This window comes from Bos grunniens, chromosome 7 (genome assembly GCF_055505025.1).
Source record: "Bos grunniens cultivar Pamir isolate PY7600 chromosome 7, Bosgru_T2T1.0, whole genome shotgun sequence".
In the NCBI taxonomy this organism is placed as follows: Eukaryota; Metazoa; Chordata; class Mammalia; order Artiodactyla; family Bovidae; genus Bos; species Bos grunniens.
In genome coordinates, this window is record NC_141171.1 from 101,927,314 (window position 1) to 101,949,458 (window position 22,145).

General features: G+C 40.8%; 1 protein-coding gene and 1 pseudogene across 12 annotated transcripts in view; one reads left to right on the forward strand and one right to left on the reverse strand.

Annotated features, from left to right (window-relative positions):
* The window catches only part of PAM (peptidylglycine alpha-amidating monooxygenase), a 179,793-nt gene that overhangs the window by 15,069 nt on the left and 142,579 nt on the right, over nucleotides 1-22,145 (forward strand). The window lies entirely within an intron of this gene.
* LOC147370047 (small ribosomal subunit protein eS26 pseudogene) lies at nucleotides 2,940-3,287 on the reverse strand (annotated as a pseudogene).

Sequence of the window (22,145 nt, forward strand, 5' to 3'; positions counted from 1 at the left end):
ATAATTTTATGTAAGACTGAAAAAACTTTAATAGATTATTTTTAAATATTTTAATTCAGAAATAGAATCCAAAACAGAACAACAAACTCTTAACAAAAGCTGAAGTCAAATTCAAGGCAGGCAGAAAAATACCACTACAATATTTTAGTCTTTACTGTTTATGGAAATAAAAGTTTTTCATTTTGTTGTAAGCTGTACTGAACTATGGTTAATCATTTGCTTCCAGCTGAATTATCCTTTTGCTATGAGGATGCAAATTCTGTTTACCTTACTGTTTCTACAATTGATATTGTTAGCTATAATATTTAGCTTCCCCATTTTGGATATGTTAAAATACTACATTCATCTCCTTAATGTATTTTTCATAGATGCTAAGGCAGTATTCACAGATATTTTACTGTTGTGGTTTCATCTACTTGCCTTGGACTTTAAAGGCAGACACAGTAGATGCAAGAAAGAAGATACATTGGTAGCCTGGGCAAATGCAAGAAAGAAGTGATTGTAGTGTGGTCAAACAAGTTTAGAAGTTAACAAATAGTCTCTGTATTGTTTTTCTGCAGTCATAACCGCTCCATAATACAAAATGGGGAAAATTGTGCTCAAGGGTGAGGAAATTAAGTTCCTGCCCTGAATATTTCAGAGTTGAGAGTAAAAAATTTATCTTACTCAACATGAATTCTTTGACTCTGCTAGAGGTATATACTGTTCTCTTTTCTACCTAGAGTTTAGTTGATCAGCACAGTAAGCTTGGGTCTAGAAGTCCACGGCTGTTGGGCATAAGGAAACTTTCAGTCCTTCAATCAATTGTAGCAGGAGTCAGTTGAAATAAATAAGGTACTTCACACCGTTCCTGCCCACAGTATTCTCTTTCACTTCTGTTTGTGGTAACCTGAAGACCTTCTACAATAGCCAAAGAAATTTGAAGTGCCACTGAAGCAAATAAAAGCCAAATCTAGCACTCTTTTAACGCTTCCAAGTCTGCTGCCATTGGAAGACTCCATGTTATTTATTTCCTCACTTCGCACAACATGTATTCCGCAAGATTAAAAAAAAAAAAGTCAGTTGTCCAAAAAAAGTTGACAAATATATGAATCCAAGCTCGTTTTCTTCCATTTTTAAAATAAAATGTCTAAAACCTATGTATTATGGTTAAGAACTTTATAGAGGACAGAGATTTGCAAACCTGTGAATCACTATGTTATGAAGGAGGACATAAGTTGAATGATCTAGAGTCTTCGTTGTGATGTCAATTCAAGAAATCATTGATTTAGAATGAGTTTTTTAAAGTATATTTGAAGCTACTAGTGAAATCCAGGAGTATTGAAAATATATAATTATTAGTAGAGTTAACTCAGGCATATATAAAATTTTATAGAAATTTTGCTCAAATATTGAAATGTAAACAAGATTGAAATGATTTTTCCAACTCTTCCTTTTCTAAATATCTGTCTGCCAGACCATTTTCTGAAATCGTTTTTAAACATAAACAAAAGTTTTATAAAATGATCTAACCAACGTTTTATTATATATTATAAAATAATCATTGTAATACCCATGTACAGCAGTCACGATAATGTACCTAACCTATTGTGTAGTGCAAATGAATAAACTAGCCTTGTTAGCCAGCCATTATTTATAGTATTACTTTTGTGGGCCTAGGGGAGAAATCTGAATTCCATCTGAGTATTAATCACTAGAGGAACAAATCTCCATTTCAGGACTCTTCATTGAAACATCATCTCCACCTCTATCATTCTTGAGATATACTGTCAAGTTCCTTAAGAGGAAAGACTTACCTGTCTTGTTCATCATTCTGTTCCCTGAGCCTAAAAATGATGCTGTGTTCCAATAAAGATTATTTGATTATTTTTTTTAGAAAGGAGGGAAATTATCTTCATATCAAGAATTTTCCTGTTCTGCCCCAGTATTCCTAAGCATGTGCTTGGACACACACACACACATATATACCAGTGACTGTAGTATTTTTTGTGTCTCTGTGTGGATCATGACTTAGGAGTCCCTCGCTGCCATGCTTTTCATATGGAAGAAATATTCTGAAGTTCAATGTTTTTATTTTAACTACTACCTAACTTTTTATTCCTGCATGATATTTTCATTTCTATCAGCTTGAGATATAATTTACTTAAAAATTCACCAATTTTAAATCTACAACTTGATGAATGCTGGCAAATAATATGCAGTTGTGTAACTGCCGTGAAGACATGATAAAGACGTTTGTTTCACCCCAGACATCCCCTCATGTCCCATCATTCCCCCTCACATGCCTTTCCTCATCCCCATCCTGTATCCCCTGGCAACTGCTGATGGTTCCATAACTGGTTTAGCCTTTTATAGATATACATGTAGATGTAACACAACAGTGTGTTTGGTGTCTGGCTTCTTTCGCTTAGCATGCTGCTTTTGTGATTCATCCACGACATTGTGTTTATCAGTAGCTCATTTTTATTGCAAGTCGTAGCTGTGGGGAAGTCTGGACTCTAGTTCAGGCAAGACTGGCTCTAGACCTTGTGCTCTTAAACCACTCCATTCTCTTATTGCTGTTTTTCATTCCATGCGATTTTCTTAATCATCTCTGGTCATGCTGTTCTCTTATTCAGAAATCTTCAACGACTCCTTATTCTGATCAAATACATTTCCTAGTTCATTTTTTATTTTAATTCTCTACCCTGTGGTCCCCATCTGAATCACTTTTCTTCATATTTCCTGCTTTACTTTTTTCTGAGTTCCCTATTTTCTACCACACTCAGCCTGTTTATTATTCCCACCAATAGATGCCTTTGAATCCCCTGACATTATTCTTTCTGTTTATTGTAATTTCTTTGCCCTGCATCTTTCACCTATTTTTTTTAGTGTAATTTCCATTTTATTGTCCTTTCATAGAAACCAATATTTCTTTCAGTCTTTAAGGACTTGGATCCTTACATGGGCTTTGGTGGAGGACATGGGGCTGCACCTAGAGGTCTAAATTTGGGTGCAGGTGTTTGATCCTTCCGGGCTTCCCAAGAGCAATTCCTGACTACCTTGCTGTGAATGGCACAACTCAGGCAGTAATGTAGTTTCACATACAGCTTGGGAAGCACATGGGCGTCAAAAACACTCTCTTCAGAAATGTCCCTGACGGCTGCGGCCTCTACGATGTTCCTAATGAGGAACTTCTTAATGGCCTTATCCTTGGGCACGCATCGGGCACAGCTGGTGCAGCAAATAGGCTGCACGTGGCTGTGGCCCTTTTTGGCATGACCATTGTTCCTTCTTTTCTTGGTCATCTTGGAAGCGCGGAGGCGAGAGAGGCCTTCTTCACCTAGTGAAATCTTGCCTCATTAAAGTACAGAATCTGGGTCCCTTTCCCCGTGGACCTGACTGATCTCCTCAGAGAGATCTGATCTAGTGCTACAATAATTTACACTGTTCTTATAAACCTATTGTATTGTCACTTGCCGTGATTCATTCCCATGTTTTAAATCTGTCCTGCTTAAAGAAAGGCTCTCTGAAACTAATGACTGCATCTTATTCAATCTTGGTGCATATTTTTGTCAGTTAATGCTCACGCTGAGCAAACAAATATAATCTACATTGAAATGAAGCCAGCTCATACCTCTCCTACAGACAAGATATTATTTTCACAGTGTTTTATATCATGTCTTGCACATGAAAGGTACCCAGTGAATATTTGTTGATTGGTAGATCTTCCTTGAATCTGTACCTATTTTCTTCTGCTCCTGGGGACACATAGGAAAGCAAGTAGGGTGATGACCCCTATGATATACTAAGGGTCGTCTGCCTAGCTAAGGCTATATCCCAATTCCTTGCAGAGTGCCTAGTAAATATTTATGAAGAATGGGTTGTGTTCTTCAGTCAAGGCTCAGAGCACATTGGCAGGTACAGATTGATTCGGTAGTTAAATATCTCATCTCTTTGCTTAAAATGGTTGGAACCACATTAGACTGTTTTACCTCCTTAATGGTCTGTATTCTAGGTATCTACAATTCTTTTCATCTCTTCTTTTGCAATGTCTTCCAGATTTTTGCCTTTTTGTCCTGAGCCAGTGGCTTTCTTTATTCCCTGTCCTTCTCCATTCCTGGGTCCTTGCTGTGTCCTTGCCGTGCTTGCTCTCCCCTCCTTGTTTGCCCTGGGTAACACCTTCCCAGCTTTCAGATCTCAACCTAAGCCTTGTTCTCTTGGAGAACCTTTCCTAACCATCCCCTCTGTCTCTCCTCCCCTCTCCTGCCATTCAGAGAGCTGTCATAGCTCCCACAGCTCCTCCTGCCTCTGATTCAGAATATCCTTCACAACTGCGATTTTTGCCTTTGCTCAGCTCATTATTCCATTCATACCTCTCTTTCCTCATCAGACTGAAGACTATGTAAGAGAAGGAGACACACCTGTCTTTGCTCACCGTTGTATCCTCTGGGTCTCGTCCAGGTCACTAACAGAAGCCTCAGCATCCATTTGTGGGATACATGGACTGTGAACGTATGGCTGGAGAATGAGTGGATCTCCACTGCCACTCCCCCATTAACAGCTGTTGTTGTTTAGTCCCTACGTCGTGTCTGCCTCTTTTGTGACCGCATGGACTGTAGCCCGCCAGGCTCCTCTTATCATGGAGTTTCCAAGGCAATAGTACTGGATCGGTTTGCCATTTCCTGCCCCGGGGGATTTTCCCAACCCAGGGATCGAACCTGCGTCTCCTGCATTGCAAATGGATTCTTTTACTAGTGAGCCACCAGGGAAGCCCCTTCATGTTACGGACTTTACCTGATTTGATAGCAGCCATCTCCGGGTTTGGTTCCAGACTCCACTGGGATCCCCCTCCTGCTGTATCCTCATTGCTCATCCTCAGTTCCATCAAAGTGTTTTTCCTAAATGACGACACTCATGGTTTTATGCCCCATATCTCAACTCATTCACCTTGACCAACATCACATCTAAACAGATCAAATCGAAGTTCTCATCATCACCCAAGCTCTTTTATTATCTGGCTTAATTCAGATTTATCCAACTTCCTTTTTCACAATTCCCTAAATTGTCACCTTTGTGCCTGTTTGTCCATTCACCAGCTTATTTCTGCTTCCACCATGCTTACTCCCCTCTGGGTTTTGTTCAAACACAATTTTTCAGCTCAGGTCTTTTTCTTACCTTTGTTTATCTGATGTCTTCCCCTTTGGAGAGACTCTACTTCTCTGCTCAGGGCCTCTCAGATGCTAAGAGAAAACTTGGTCATTTCGTTTTGTTTCTGAGCTTCCGTTTGATCATTTTTTAACATGTTAAGAAATGCCAAAGCATCTGCATTGTATACTACATGCTCCACTGGCCTCTCTCGGTGTACTTTCCAGTCCAGCCTCCTCCGGGCGACTGACCTTTATGGGTGCCACCCAAAGGCTCTGTTGCTCTCTGGCTTCTGGCAGCCTTCAGTCGGTGGGAGGAACTGTCAAAAGATGGGAAAGCAATAGGATGACATCAGAGTATTTATTTTCTTGGTTCCTTTTCTTTATTTGATATTTATTTTTCTTTATTTATTTGTTTGGCTGTGCCTGGTCTTAGTGGTGGCATATAGGATCTAGTTCCCTGACCAAGGATGGAACTGAGACCCCCTGCTTTGAGAGCATGGAGTCTTAGCCACTGGATCACCAGGAAAGTCCCCAGTTCCTTTCTGTTGAGCAACAGGTTGACAGTGACTGGCGTTCTCTCCCTACATCATAGCTATGTCATCTCCTACGGTAACAATTTCTGGATTTGGAAACTCCTTCTTCTTCACTCATACGTCTTTGAGTGGCAACAGCTTCGGTTCAGTTCAGTTCAGTCAGTCAGTCGTGTCTGACTCTTTGTGACCCTATGAATCGCAGCATGCCAGGCCTCCCTGTCTATCACCAACTCCTGGAGTTCACCCAAACTCATCTGCATTGAGTCAATGATGCCATCCAGCCATCTCATCCTGTGTCATCCCCTTCTCCTCCTGCCCTCAATCCCTCTCAGCATCAGGGTCTTTACCAATGAGTCAATTCTTCACATAAGGTGGCCAAAGTATTGGAGTTTCAGCCTCAGCATCAGTCCTTCCAATGAACACCCAGGACTGGTCTCCTTTAGAATGGACTGGTTGGGTCTCCTTGCAGTCCAAGGGACTCTCAAGAGTCTTCTCCAACACCACAGTTCAAAAGCATCAATTCTTTGGTGCTCAGCTGTCTTCACAGTCCAACTCTCACATCCATACATGACCACTGGAAAAACCATAGCCTTGACTAGACGGACCTTTGTTGGCAAAGTAATATCTCTGCTTTTCAATATGCTATCTAGTTTGGTCATAACTATCCTTCCAAGGAGTAAGTGTCTTTTAATTTCATGGCTACAGTCACCATCTGCAGTGATTTTGGAGCCCCCAAAATAAAGTTTGACACTGTTTCCCCATCTGTTTCTCATGAAGTGATGGGTAACAGCTTCAGTTCAGCTCAGTCACTCAATCGTGTTCGACTCTTTGTGACCCCATGAATTGCAGCATGCCAGGCCTCCCTGTCCATCACCAATTCCCAAAGTTTGCTCAAACTCACGTCCATCGAGTCAGTGATGCCATCTCATCCTCTGTCATCCCCTTCTCCTCCTGCCTCCAATCCCTCCCAGCATCAGAGTCTTTTCCAGTGAGTCAACACTTCGCATGAGGTGGCCAAAGTACTGGAGTTTCAGCTTTAGCATCAGTTCTTCCAAAGAACACCCATGACTGATCTCCTTTAGGATAGACTGGTTGGATCTCCTTGCAGTCCAAGGGACTCTCAAGAGTCTTCTCCAACACCACAGTTCAAAAGCATTAATTCTTCAGCACTCAGCTTTCTTCACAGTCCAACTCTCACATCCATACATGACTACTGGAAAAACCATAGCCTTGACTAGACAGACCTTTGTTGGCAAAGTAATATCTCTGCTTTTGAATATGCTATCTAGGTTGGTCATAACTATCCTTCCAAGGAGTAAGCGTCTTTTAATTTCATGGCTACAGTCACCATCTGCAGTGATTTTGGAGCCCAGAAAAATAAAGTCAGCCACTGTTTCCACTGTTTCCCCATCTATTTCCCATGAAGTGATGGGACCAGATGCCATGATCTTAGTTTTCTGAATGTTGAGCTTTAAGCCAACTTTTTCACTCTCCTCTTTTACGTTCATCAAGCTTCAGTTCAGTTCAGTCACTCAGTCGTGTCCAACTCTTTGCGACCCCATGAATCGCAAATGATCTTTATAAATCCCTAGGGTATTTCAACCTACCTTAAATACTTCTCTTCACCCAGCCAGCGGCTGTGTCCTTGGTTCTTTGGCTCCTCAGTTGCCCTCTTTATTTGTACCTTCTGTTTCCTAAGGGGATCCTGACTGATATATCTTAAATAGTAAACACAGAAAAGGAATACTTCCATTATAGAAATGATGCCGTGCCACCTGCCCTATACGGTGCCATTCACAAGAAAATGACAAGATCGGTAAAATATTTTAAGTGTGTGCATTACAAGTGTTAAAATCTACGCATGAGTTAAAAAGTGTAAGATAAGTGTCCCCTTATTATCTTGTCAGTATCCCCCACTTTCTGCTTAATTTTGTTAGGAGAGAAGAACCTCTCAGTATTAGGCCCAGCCAAGGGACCCACCTGGGACCAGATCATCCTTTCTTTGAACTCTTATCACTCTGTTCAGTTCAGTTCAGTTGCTCAGTCGTGTCCCACTCTTTGCGACCCTATGGACTGCTGCATGCCAGGCCTCCCTGTCCATTACCAACTCCCAGAGTTTACGCAACACTTCACCATTTCCTAGTGGTGAGCTTTGTTTCCTTCATTAGATTCTAATAAAAGAGCTTTTCCTTTCAAATTTTATCTCCTAGGAGCAAAATATATAGAATCAGTTTGCTGGCTGTTACATTAATTGGTTGGTAGGTTGGTATCAACGATTCTTGGGGACAGACTGTATCTTCTAGTTTTAAGCATTTTAATAGAAAATTTCTAATATATACAAAATTGTTGAGCTTGTATAATGAATCCCCATGTACCCATCAATGATTATCAGCACATGGTCATTCTTGTTTTATCCATAGTCCTCTACTTGATTCCTCCCCAGCACACACACACACACACACTGAATTATTTTCAGGTATCTCCTAGACATCATTTCATTTCATAGTACTTTGTTATGTATTTTCAAAAGGTGAATACTTCATTTTTAAATGTAATCACAATCACCATTACTACCATTATATCATCAAGTATCTAGTCAGATTCAAGTTTCTTTGATGGTTTATATATATATTTTTAATTTTATTTTATTTTTAAACTTTACATAATTGTATTAGTTTTGCCAAATATCAAAATGAATCCGCCACAGGTATACATGTGTTCCCCATCCTGAACCCTCCTCCCTCCTCCCTCCCCATACCATCCCTCTGATGGTTTATATTTTTAAATGTAGTTTTGTTTGCATCAGAATTCAAATGTGATCCACATGGTAAATCTTAATCCTGTCTCTTTTAGGAATCTTGAGATTCCATCTGTCTCTTTTTTTTCCTTTAGGGTACTTGTCCTAAAGGGTTTCCTGCATTCTAGGATTTGCTGACTGCATCACTCAAGTCTCATATAACATGTCCCTCTGACCTTTGTTTGCTTATACTGATACAGCCAAAGGCTTGAGCAGATTTAGGTTAGGGTTTTGGCAAGAATATTTCATAGGTGATGTTATATAGTACCAACAGAAAGCATATAATGTCTGATTGTCTCTCTTCTTACGATGTTATTCTTATTAAGTTAGGAATTGTGAGATTGATTAATTCACTGTAGAGTTACCTATCAACTTTTCATCTATTATTTTAGCAGCCATGGATATTTATCATTGCCTGGGTGCATTAGAAGTCACGTATCATGAGTATTCTAATTCTGTCATTCCTCTGAAATTTGTCATTGGAAATATTTCTATAAAAAGGAAGTTTCCCCCGTAAACTATTTGATCATTCTTGAATTCAGTTTATATTGTTTATAGTTTATATTCTATAAACTGCTGGATACAGAAGATTAAGTTTTCCTTTCGCATCAACTAAGGGCCACTGACTATATAAACCTAATTATACATTGATGATAATTTAGGGTTACTTAGTTTTATTGTACTTATCATGCTGTATGTTTATATGAGTATGTGTATCTGAGAAAATATAATAAAACAAAGCTGAATTTCATTGTAAAACATTGAATTTACTTTTTCATTTGTGTTAAGTTTCCAAACTGACTTAAAGAAGTATGCACTGAAGTGCTGTATTTGTGTTTATAGTGTAAAATAAACTAATGATAAGTAAAAACATATTTGGAAAATGGACATTTGCAGTTTCTACAGCTATTTGGTTCATTATAATAATAAGTCCATTAGCTTTATGACAGGTGTTCACCCCAGGGAGTTTCAGTGCAAAGAGAAGTCAACCTTTGTAGCATCATTCCTTGTCTTGAATTATTAATGTTGTCTGTCAATGGAAGTTGGAAAATTACAGTGGTTAAATTGGGTTCAAAAAAGCATAAATAAAATTCTTGAAGGGAAAAAATGAGTCAATGCTCTGGAGCTATTTTTGTAGAAATAGGTCCTTTATGAAAGGTTATTAGTGATGTGGCATGGCAAAATTCAACAAACTAATTCAGCCAACACTCACTGCAGACCTAGTGCTAATGCCAGGTGGTCTTTGGGAATACAAATAAGAATAAGTCAGGGTTTCAGCTCTGAAACAGTCCAAGAGCAGGAGACAGACCAGCAAACAAGGAGCCTTATTGTAATGGCCTGATGTTGAAATAGATGTTAATGAAGTCAAAAGGAAAAGCAGAGAACATTCCAAAGAATATTTTTATATTTGATTATATAGTTCCTCTTAGAAGTTCAAGGCAAGGATGCAAATATGTTGTAATGTTTTCTTTATGAGTTGGAAGTCTAAGGAAAATGAATAAGTCACGAAATTGCTATAAGGGAGGTGGAGAGAAGCAGAATGGCTTGATCGTTATATTTAAATATATGACTTCATCCATAAACATAAGTACCCTCTGCTGGTTATACCTGTTATTCTGAAGAAAGGAGTTCAGTTTTCAGAAGGCACAGTTGCCTTTATTTAATTTAGATTTGAACTGGCTTTCCATGTCTCATTTCCCTCGAGATCGTCAGGCATGCCGAACTGGGAATTTGTATTTTATCCATTTGTGATCCCTATATCTAAATGCCTTGTCGCATCTAGTTAAGAGATGTAGCAGAAAATGTCTAATTGAAAATGCAGTTTTTGACCTAGTTATTTTATTAGACAGGAAGACGGGTTTCCAAATATTCTGAACCATTGTAGATTAATATGTTGAAATGGACCAAGTCGCCCAAGTATAATCTACTTCTAGTTAAATTTAGAATTTTGAAGGCTTTGTTTTGCTTTCAGAAATGTGTTTGTCAGGACATATTGGTTGCCTACCCCACATACATCTCCTCCCTTTCTTGCTAACAGAACCCCAGTTTTGTTCCAGCATTGGCCTCCCCTAGCCCAGAAAATGAATCTTGATTAGGCTTCCCTTGGAACTGATTGGTTTAGAGACGGACATGTGACACAGTTCTGGCCGTTTAGATGTGAAGGGGATTCTACTAGAGGTGAAGTGCTTTGGGGAAAGTTTTGCTTTTGAAAAGGACCTTAAGGAAGAGACTCTGCCTCTGTTGGCCTTTGGGAATGGCTTCATGAGACTATGATACTGGAAGCTGCTGTAACCATCTTGTGACCATGAGGAAAGAATTCTACAGATAAAAAGCAAAATATTGAATATGGCAAGGCTGGAAGATGGAAAGAACCTAGTTCCTTGATGATACTGTTGAGCTGCTGCATGAGATAACCATTCTTACATCTATCCTACTTCTGGACTTATTACGTGAAATCCTACATCTCTGTTAGCTTAAGCCATTTTCTTCTGTCATTTGCAGATTTATTCTTAGTGATGATTCGCATTTGATTAGACCTCCTACATATGATTGATGTGGCATATATTTGATTTACTGTGGCCTTTGTAATATATCCTGATGACTGTATGCTCAGTTCACTCTAAGGGAAAAAGGGTTTTCTCGTGTGTGTTGCCGTCTTGCTTTCCTAAAAATCTTTGTACCAATTTTAAGTGCCACAATAAAATGAAAAAAACTAATCATCTTTCAGGCCAAAAATTCTGCTAATAGGTGCCATGATTACATAAAAATATTTGAGCTTTATAAGATGCTTTGCATATGTTACATCTTTTCTTCTTCAAGAAACCTATCAGTCAATCTTAACATTTTGCTGATACCAGTTATCAATGCATACCAAAAAGTAAAAATACAACTAATACATTAATTTATAAATTATTACTTGCCTATGTGTGAAGCAGTCTCAGTTTGCACTCTAGTCTTCAAGTATGCAAAGAAAAGAGGATTTTAATTTTTAAAGTTGATCTTACCTTCTTCAACCCCTGACCCTCTGGGTAGCAAGGGAAGAAAGTCTTAATAGTATCAATTGAAGGTATCCCACTCTCTTTGGGGTCAAGACAATCCGCTCAACTTTTGATTAGGCTGTTTCCGCTCCTCCCTTTTTTATTTGTGAGGGTAATATCTTGAGTGTAAAGAAAAGAGGTGATCTTGTATGAATGGCGTTGGACAGTGAGAGATCCCATATTAACAGGGCCTGTGGACTCTGTTCCTTTTATTGGTATGAGCTCTGCCACCTCATCTGTGACTATGAAATCAATTTCTCCTTAACCAGACACTTTCTTTTATCTCCTCCTTCTGCCTGGAAGGGCAGTCTTCTATGTCATGTTTTATCTCTGTCTTAGCGTTAGCCCTGCCCCATTTCTTGGGGCCATGATAACAGAATGGCTGCTAGGGAACCAGATGTGGTTTATTTAGAAGAGAAGTGTGAATCAGTTAGCCAGTTGAGTCACTCAGTCATGTCTGATGCTTTGCAACCCCGTGGACCACAGCATGCTAGGCCTCCCTATCCATCACCAACTCCCGGAGTTTACTCAAACTCAGGTGCATTGAGTCAGTGATGCCATCCAGCCATCTCATCCTCTGTCTGTCTTCTCCTCCTGCCTTCAATCTTTCCCAGCATCAGGGTTTTCACAAATGAGTCAGTTCTTCACATGAGGTGGCCAAAATATTGGAGTTTCAGCTTCAGCCTCAGTCCCTCCAATGAATATTCAGGACCGATTTCCTTTAGGATGGACTGGTTGGATCTTCTTGCAGTCCAAGGGACTCTCAAAAGTCTTCTCCAACACCACAGTTCAAAAGCATCAATTCTTCAGTGCTCAGCTTTCTTTATAGTCCAACTCTCACATCATACATGACTACTGGAAAAACCATAGCTTTGACTAGACGGACCTTTGTTGGCAAAGTAATGGTTCTGCTTTTTGCAGAGTGTGAATACAGCAGTTTAATATTTTAATTTAATTTTTTTCAGAATATCAATCTCCTTCCAAATATGGAATGCCTGAAGGCCAGAAGCCTTGCCCAGAACTTGTAGCATTTATACAGTTATGTTAAAGTCTATAGGATTGTTACTAAAAGTTGCCTGTTTTAATATTATAGTATTTACTCTTTTCTAACTCTCTGAACAGTAGGTACTTTCATGGTATATGACCTCATTAGTGCTTAATACGTTGTGAGAAATTAAAATCAGTGTGTGCTAGAAGGGTATGTCAGGCACTCAATTCTTAGGTGTCTGTTGACACCACTGGTCTGCAAAATGAGAGTAATTTCAAAACTTGGAAATCAGCAGGCAGAGGGAGTCTCTGCATGGTGGTACTATATTCTGTTGGAGCTTATATAACACCAGTATTGCTTCAAAGAATTTTTCCTTATATTGTTTGATTTTGAATATTTGGCATTTTTGAAATTGACTCATTGGCCCATCATTTTTTCCATCAGCCTTTCTAAATCTTTGTCTGTTTTTTTCTGTCAGTGTTCTTTTCTTCTTTCCTATTTCCCAAGTCACCCTGGGCTCTGTGACTATCACTGAAGGAGTTGGTAGGGAAACTCTGAGGCAACTCTGCTACCCACTGTCCCTGCAGGCATTTCTTTCCTGGGAGGCAGTGTAGAGGACAGCTCTGGAGGGACTGTGGGTAACTGGATAGCAAATGTGGCTGGTGCCTTGAGAGGACCTTGGGCCATGAGGCCAGAGTCTCCACAGTCATAAGCCTCATAGAGGGAGCTACAGGGAGGAGCTGGGCTCCTCAAATAAATCAGGAATATTAACACAAGGTAAGTAGATGCCCGTATGTTAGTGTTGTCCAGTAGCCATCCCCAGGAGAACACTGTCAACATGGATTTTGGTTGGTGACATTGTCAACGGCACCCTCCTTGAGACATTCTCTCCTCCTGACTTCTCTGATGTAATGGTGGTTTAGTCACTAAGTCGTTTCTGACTCTTGCAGCCCCATGGACTGTAGCCCTCCAGGCTCCTCTGTCCACGGGATTCTCCAGGAAAGAATACTGGAGTAGGTAGCCGTTCCCTTCTCCAGGGGATCTTTCAGACCCAGGAATTGAACCCTGGTCCCCTGCATGGCAGGCAGATATAATACCTCTGTGATTTTTGTCTTAACTCCCTGGCTGCTCTTTCTTTTGCTGGCTGTTTCACAGCTCCATCCTTTCTCTTTCCTGTTTCACTCTCTCCTCTCATAAAGCAGCTTCTCTCATACCCCCTGTCCAACTTGCATGTCACATAAATTTATATCTCTTGGCCAACCTTTCCTTCAAATTCCATTTGACCCAGGTGCTCATTTGACATTTACATGTAGGTTTTTTCAAAAGCTTCTTAAGCTTTATATGTGCAGTGACAAATTCATCATCTTCCAAACTGGTCCTCTTGTGTTTTATGTGTTAACGAATGCTACCACCATTCAGCTACTCAAACCAGTATATTGAGTTACGCAAACCAGGAATCATCTTCAACACTGCCACCTTCCTTCTATTCAGATCCACGCCCAAGTCATGTCTATTTCACCTTTTGAATATCTCCAGAATCTGTCCTGTTTTTTCCATCTCTACCATTATAATTTGTTTTCAAGCTCCTATCATCAGTTTTCTGAAAAACTATGTAACTTTTTACTGGCCTCATCTAATTAATTCTCACCTCCATATCAGTTCCCCACAAAAAAAAAATTGTCATTGGCTTTCTGTTGCCATCAAGACCAGTGCATTTTCTTGGCAAAACTCTATTAGTCTTTGCCCTGCTTCATTCTGTATTCCAAGGCCAAATTTGCCTGTTACTCAGGTGTTTCTTGACTTCCTACTTTTGCATTCCAGTCCCCTATCATGAAAAGGACATCTTTTTAGGGTGTTAGTTCTAAAAGATCTTGTAGGTCTTCATAGAACCGTTCAACTTCAGTTTCTTCAGCATTACTGGTTGGGGCATGGACTTGGATTACTGTGATATTGAATAGTTTGTCTTGGAAATGAACAGAGATCATTCTGTCGTTTTTGAGATTGCATCCAAGTACTGCATTTCAGACTCTTTTGTTGACCATGATGGCCACTCCATTTCTTCTGAGGGATTCCTGCCCGCAGTAGTAGATATAATGGTCATCTGAGTTAAATTCACCCATTCCAGTCCATTTCAGTTCACTGATTCCTAGAATGTCAACATTCACTCTTGCCATCTCTTGTTTGACCACTTCCAGTTTGCCTTGATTCATGGACCTGACATTCCAGATTCCTATGCAATATTGCTCTTTACAGCATCGGACCTTGCTTCTATCATCAGTCACATCCACAGCTGGGTATTCTTTTTGCTTTGGCCCCATCCCTTCATTCTTCCTGGAGTTATTTCTCCACTGATCTCCAGTACCATATTGGGCCCCTACTGACCTGGGGAGTTTCTCTTTTAGTATCCTATCATTTTGCCTTTTCATACTGTTCATGGGGTTCTCAAGGCAAGAATACTGAAGTGGTTTGCCATTCCCTTCTCCAGTGGACCACATTCTGTCAAATCTCTCCACCATGACCTGCCCATCTTGGATTGCCCCACGGGCATGGCTTAGTTTCATTGAGTTAGACAAGGCTGTGGTCCTAGTGTGATTAGATTGACTAGTTTTCTGTGAGTATGGTTTCAGTGTGTTTGCCCTCTGATGCCCTCTTGCAACACCTACAGTCTTACTTGGGTTTCTCTTACTTTGGGCGTGGGGTATCTCTTAACAGCTGCTCCAGCAAAGTGCGGCCATTGCTCCTTACCTTGGACGAGGGGTATCTCCTCACCGCCGCCCTTCCTGACCTTCAACGTGGGATAGCTCCTCTAGGCTGTCCTGTGCCTGTGCAGGAGAAGAGGAGTGCAGCCATGGCTCCTCTTCGAAACACCCTCTTCCAACAACACAAGAAAAGACTCTATACATGGACATCACCAGATGGTCAACATCAAAATCAGATTGATTATATTCTTTGCAGCCAAAGATGGAGAAGCTCTATACAGTCAGCAAAAACAAGACCAGGAGCTGACTGTGGCTCAGACCATGAACTCCTTATTGCTAAATTCAGACTTAAATGGAAGAAAGTAGGGAAAACCACTAGACCATTCAGGTATGACCTAAATCAAATCCCTTATGATTATACAGTGGAAGTGAGAAATAGATTTAAGGGCCTAGATTTGATAGATAGAGTGCCTGATAAACTATGGAATGAGGTTCGTGACATTGTACAGGAGACAGGGATCAAGACCATTCCCATAGAAAAGAAATGCAAAAAAGCAAAATGGCTGTCTGGGGAGGCCTTACAAACAGCTGTGAAAAGAAGAGAAGCGAAAAGCAAAGGAGAAAAGGAAAGATAGAAACATCTGAATGCAGAGTTCCAAAGAATAGCAAGAAGAGATAAGAAAGCCTTCTTCAATGATCAATGCAAAGAAATAGAGGAAAACAACAGAATGGGAAAGACTAGGAATCTCTTGAAGAAAATCAGAGATACCAAAGGAACATTTCATGCAAAGATGGGCTCGATAAAGGACAGAAATGGTATGGACCTAACAGAAGCAGAAGATATTAAGAAGAGATGGCAAGAATACACAGAAAAACTGTACAAAAAAGATCTTCACGACCCAGATAATCACGATGGTGTGATCACTGACCTAGAGCCAGACATCCTGGGATGTGAAGTCAAGTGGGCCTTAGAAAGCATCACTACGAACAAAGCTAGTGAAGGTGATGGAATTCCAGTTGAGCTATTCCAAATCCTGAAAGATGATGGTGTGAAAGTTCTGCACTCAATATGCCAGCAAATGTGGAAAACTCAGCAGTGGCCACAGGACTGGAAAAGGTCAGTTTTCATTCCAATCACAAAGAAAGGCAATGCCAAAGAATGCTCAGACTACCGCACAATTGCATTCATCTCACACGCTAGTAAAGTAACGCTCAAAATTCTCCAAGCCAGGCTTCAGCAATATGTGAACCGTGAACTTCCTGATGTTCAGGCTGGTTTTCGAAAAGGCAGAGGAACCAGAGATCAAATTGCCAACATCCGCTGGATCATGGAAAAAGCAAGAGAGTTCCAGAAAAACATCTATTTCTGCTTTCTTGACTATGCCAAAGCCTTTGACTGTGTGGATCACAATAAACTGTGGAAAATTCTGAAAGAGATGGGAATACCAGACCACCTGACCTGCCTCTTGAGAAATTTGTATGCAGGTCAGGAAGCAACAGTTAGAACTGGACATGGAACAACAGACTGGTTCCAAACAGGAAAAGGAGTTCGTCAAGACTGTATATTGTCACCCTGTTTATTTAACTTATATGCAGTGTACATCATGAGAAACGCTGGACTGGAAGAAACACAAGCTGGAATCAAGATTGCCAGGAGAAATATCAATAACCTCAGATATGCAGATGACACCACCCATATGGCAGAAAGTGAAGAGGAACTAAAAAGCCTCTTGATGAAAGTGGAAGTAGAGAGTGAAAAAGTTGGCTTAAAGCTCAACATTCAGAAAATGAAGATCATGGCATCCGTTCCCACCACTTCATGGGAAATAGATGGGGAAACAGTGGAAACAGTGACAGACTTTATTTTGGGGGGCTCCAAAATCACTACAGATGGTGACTGCAGCCATGAAATTAAAAGACGCTTACTCCTTGGAAGGAAAGTTATGACCAACCTAGATAGCATACTGAAAAGCATCGACATTACTTTGCCAACAAAGGTTCGTCTAGTCAAGGCTATGGTTTTTCCTGTGGTCATGTATGGATGTGAGAGTTGGACTGTGAAGAAGGCTGAGTGCTGAAGAATTGATGCTTTTGAACTGTGGTGTTGGACAAGACTCTTGAGAGTCCCTTGGACTGCAAGGAGATCCAACCAGTCCATTCTGAAGGAGATCAGCCCTGGGATTTCTTTGGAAGAATGATGCTAAAGCTGAAACTCCAGTACTTTGGCCACCTCATACGAAGAGTTGACTCATTGGAAAAGACTCTGATGCTGGGAGGGATTGGGGGCAGGAGGAGAAGGGGATGACAGAGGGTGAGATGGATGGATGGCATCACTGACTCGATGGACGTGGGTCTCAGTGAACTCCGGGAGTTGGTGATGGACAGGGAGGCCTGGCGTGCTGCGATTCATGGGGTCGCAAAGAGTTGGACATGACTGAGTGACTGATCTGATCTGCCGTCAAGAAGAGCAGAACAACCAGAGTCCTGAACATGGACTACGAAGTGCTGCAATGTATGCCACATCTACTCTTCCAGTCTAAGTTAAAACATGTCCCCCTTTTCTATATGTATGGGTTTTTGTTTTCTCAGCATGCCTGCTGCTGCTAAGTCACTTCAGTTGTGTCTGACTCTGTGCGACCGCATAGACAGGAGCCCACCAGGCTCCCCTGTCCCTGGGATTCTCCCAGCAAGAACACTGGAGTGGGTTGCCATTTCCTTCTCCAATGCAGGAAAGCAAAAAGTGAAAGTGAAGTCGCTCGGTCATGTCCGGCCCTCATCGACCCCATGGAATGCAGCCTACCAGGCTCCTCCATCCATGGGATTTACCAGGCAAGAGTACTAGAGTGGATTGCCATTGCCTTGAGTTTTCTCCAGTTACAGGGCCTTTGAAAATGCCGTTTCCTATGCCTAGAACAATTGCCACCTCCCTTCACTGAAGATCCTTTCCTTGGAATTCCTGGCTCTTACAGTGACCTGCACTTCTCTCACGTGTCATTTAAAACAGTATACATATAATAATACTTATTTGTGTGATTTGTGTTTGTTCTACGAGTAGCCTCTAAACTGTGGGAGGGCTGGAACCACATGTACTTCTCACAGTTTTATGAGTTTAGCACAATGTCTGGTTCCTGGGAGTTGCTCAGCATATATATTTGTTGGACAGATGAGGAGAAGGATGGAAGAATGGATTTCTACACAGACATTAAAAGAGTTTAAAGGTTCAATTCAGTTCAGTTCAGTTCAGTCACTCAGTCATGTCTCACTCTTTGTGACCCCTTGGACTGTAGCACCCCAGGCCTCCCTGTCCATCACCAACTCCTGGAGTTTACTCAAACTCATGTCCATTGAGTTGGTGATGCCATCCAACCATCTCATCCTCTGTCATCCCCTTCTCCTCCTGCCTTCAATCTTTCCCAGCATCAGGGTCTTTTCAAATGAGTCAGCTCTTTTCATCAGGTGGCCAAATTGTTGGAGTTTCAGCTTCAACATCAGTCTTTCCAATGAACACCCAGGACTGATCTCCTTTAGGATGGACTGGTTGGATCTCCTTGCAGTCCAAAGGACTCTCAAGAGTCTTCTCCAACACCACAGTTCAAAAACATCAATTCCTCGGCACTCAGCTTTCTTCACAGTCCAATTCTCACATCCATACATGACTACTGGAAAAGATAAGCAAATGTTAATGAGATAACTATGGTAAGATATATGAGAGCAGACCCCAAAAGAACAGAAATTGTGAATACCACTTTGGTATCTGATGGAAACTGTGGATACCACTTTGGTGATTCATTTTAAACTTTAGGAGAATAGAATACAACTCATTTAATAAATGAGCTGATAGAGCCGTCCAAGTCTAGAGCTTCTCTTTCACCTCTCTCTCTTGTCCCCAGATCAGATGTAAACCACTAAGTAAGAAATCCGGTGTTTGGGGGATAGTGATTGGGAAGCCCTTTTTTGTTCTGCAGCATCTCCAAACAGATTGGATAGAGTCAGTTTCCAATCATCTGTGCCAAAGGGGAGAAACATGCCGGGGAGCAGTTAGGTTGGCAAAAGGTTCAGAAAATGGAGTGCTTTCGTATTACAGGAAATGCAGTGAAAAGCACGAACCACTGGCTTTAAGCTGGGGGGAGACGAGTGGTAAGGTCCGCAGCAACGCCTGTTCAGAGCAGGAGTTTCCTCTCACATAACCCCCCTGGCAACCAGGAAGCCAACCAGGATGCAGCCATTGTCACCACCTGTTGTTCTTGGGAGATTAATTATAGCCCATTATTAGTGTTCTCCCTTTGCTTCCTCTTAAATGAAAGCGTGTGAGCGCTCCAAGACAGATGTTCCCTCACCAAAATTTTTTTTTTTCCTTCCTCGTTTGCTTGCACAGATTTGTAATTCCCACAGAAGCGCTCTTGCCAGGAAAGAAGCTTCCATTGGAACTATTTGGCATTGAGAATCTTGTCATCGTCAGCCCAGTGTGATTATAGTTTAAAAATGCAAATGGGATTCTGGGATGAATCAACTGAAGGATAAAATTCATAAGAAAAAATGATGCTGTATAAAACCCTAATTAGGTGGCATCTGTAATATAGGTTTCAGTTCAGCCTTTCTTTGTGAGTTTATTGCCAGCCAGTCAAAGAGGAAGGTACATACAGAATTCAACCAATATTTATTTATAAAGCTTCCAGTATGTGCCAGGTGTTATTCTAAATACTTAGGATGCTGCTGCTAAGTCACGTCAGTCGTGTCTGACTCTGTGCGACCCCATAGATGGCAGCCGACCAGGCTCTGCCGTCCCTGGGATTCTCCAGGCAAGAACACTGGAGTGGGTTGCCATTGCCTTCTCCACTTAGGATGCTAGCAGACATTATTACAAGATTGTGTTATAAATTGTTGTGAAATTGAAAGTCTGTCAGTCGTGTCTGACTCTTTGCAACCCCATGGACCATACAGTCCATGGAATTCTCCAGTCCAGATTACTGGAATGGGGAGCCTTTCCCTTCTCCAGGGGATCTTCCCGACCCAGAGATCGAACCCAGGTCTCCTGCACTGCAGGCGGATTCTTCACCAGCAGAGCCACCAGAGAAGCCCTTTACAACAAGATTGTGTTGTAGGTTGAGACAAACATCCAAAAAGATGGTGAGGATGGAGCATAGCTTAGATGGTAAGTAACAAAGTAGAGAATTTTGGAAAGCAGTCTCTTTTTAGTCATTTGGGAGTGTTTTAACATAAACTCTGGTTATTCTGCCAGAGCCTAATAAGTAGAGAACATATATCTTATTTATATGGTAAGAGAAAGACATTAGGAAAAGGAAAATTAGAATAGCCTGCATTCAAAAGTGAGAGTTTAAGGGATTTTATCTGTAATTAAGTGTCTTTAAATTCTGATGTCAGAGAGGTAGATTTTTTTAAGCCTGAATTTTTGACACCAGAAAAATTATACTTGCTTTGCCCACTTTTCTTTTGCCCGAGCTTTCTTTTATTCTAGGAAAACGTTGAAAGTACAAACACCACTGAGTCAGTATAAACTTACTTTGCATGTAATCAAAATTGCTTTAGAAAATAGCAGTTTGATTGTATTATCTGTCTGGATCAATTAAAAAGAGGCTTTGAAAAGTATTTTCCAATTGCTTTCTCTTTCTCTCGTAACTAAAATTCTTGTCTAACAGGCCTGATCACTTTCTGTACTTTACTCTTCTTGGTCTGGCAGCTCTGGTGTCAGCCCCTGAGGTTTTCTCTACTACTTTGCAGAATTCAAGCTATTTGAACGCTAATAGGTACTATGTAAGAATGTAGGGCTTAATGGGTCCTATGTGGCTTATCTCAATCAGATTTAAACTGTGCATGGTCTGAGTTAGGAGGGATACTACCTACTCTGTGAGTAATCACTCTAAGGCAGAGAGTCACTGTTGCCACCATGAGATGGTTGCCCTGCTTTGGTTATCGTTTCAAAGGATACCTGAGGAAAGTTACCAGACACCTAGTTCACAGTATAACATTTCTAAGGCCCACTAACAGAGAACAACCAACTTGCAAATAGCCACAGATACAAGCAGAAGGGCCATATTCAGGTAAAGCTCGGTCTTGTTGTCTGTTTCTACATCTGTTTGTATCATCACAATGCATAGTCTCCTTTAGAAAGGTAGTCTGCAGGGATTCTTTAAGCCTGAACAATAAAAGGCATGTGAGGATATTATCCAAACAGGATCAAATGATTGTGCTCAACACTCGAATCTGAATGGTACCTCTGGTTTCCCAAAACAAAAATTACTGATTTTATGTGAATAGTTTTCATGTGCAATAGTATACAGGTGGTTTTGTCTGTCCCATATTAATTTACATAAGGAGTCAATTTTATTAACTACTTGTTCTGTAGAATTCACTGCATCTCTGTCTCACAAATGACTAAATCAAAATAAAGAACATTTGGTTCTTAAATGTCATAAGCAAAGTGCACTGATCTCTATCGTCTACATGAGACTTCTTGGCTTAAGATGGGTAATAATAGAATATAATGGGAGTTCTTTAGTAATAAGTGTTTTCCTTCTTTTTCATTTCTACTACACTACCGTCTTTTGTCAGGAAAATGTGCTTTTCCTGGATAGTTTCCAACAGCAGCAGTAAAGAGGCATCAGCAATATCATGTCCCTCCCGATTCAGATTTGGCTGATGTGCCGTAAAAGATAGCAAGGGGGGACATGGCTATGTACACTCACGTTACTCCTCCCTTTGTGTGCATCGGAGCCTTGTGTGAGCAGTCTGAATCCGCAGTATTTTACAGATAGTCCCCTGGCACCGAGCGCAGATACAGCGTTCTTCCCACAGAGAGAAAAAGAGGACTCGTGATGATGATGTATGGAAAATTGTGAACGGTTGCCCTGGCAGTTTAGGTTGAGTTATAGAAGCATCCTTTCTAGGACAGTGTGTTCAAATGAAAAAAACGATTATAATGGGCAGTTAGGTGCTGTATTTG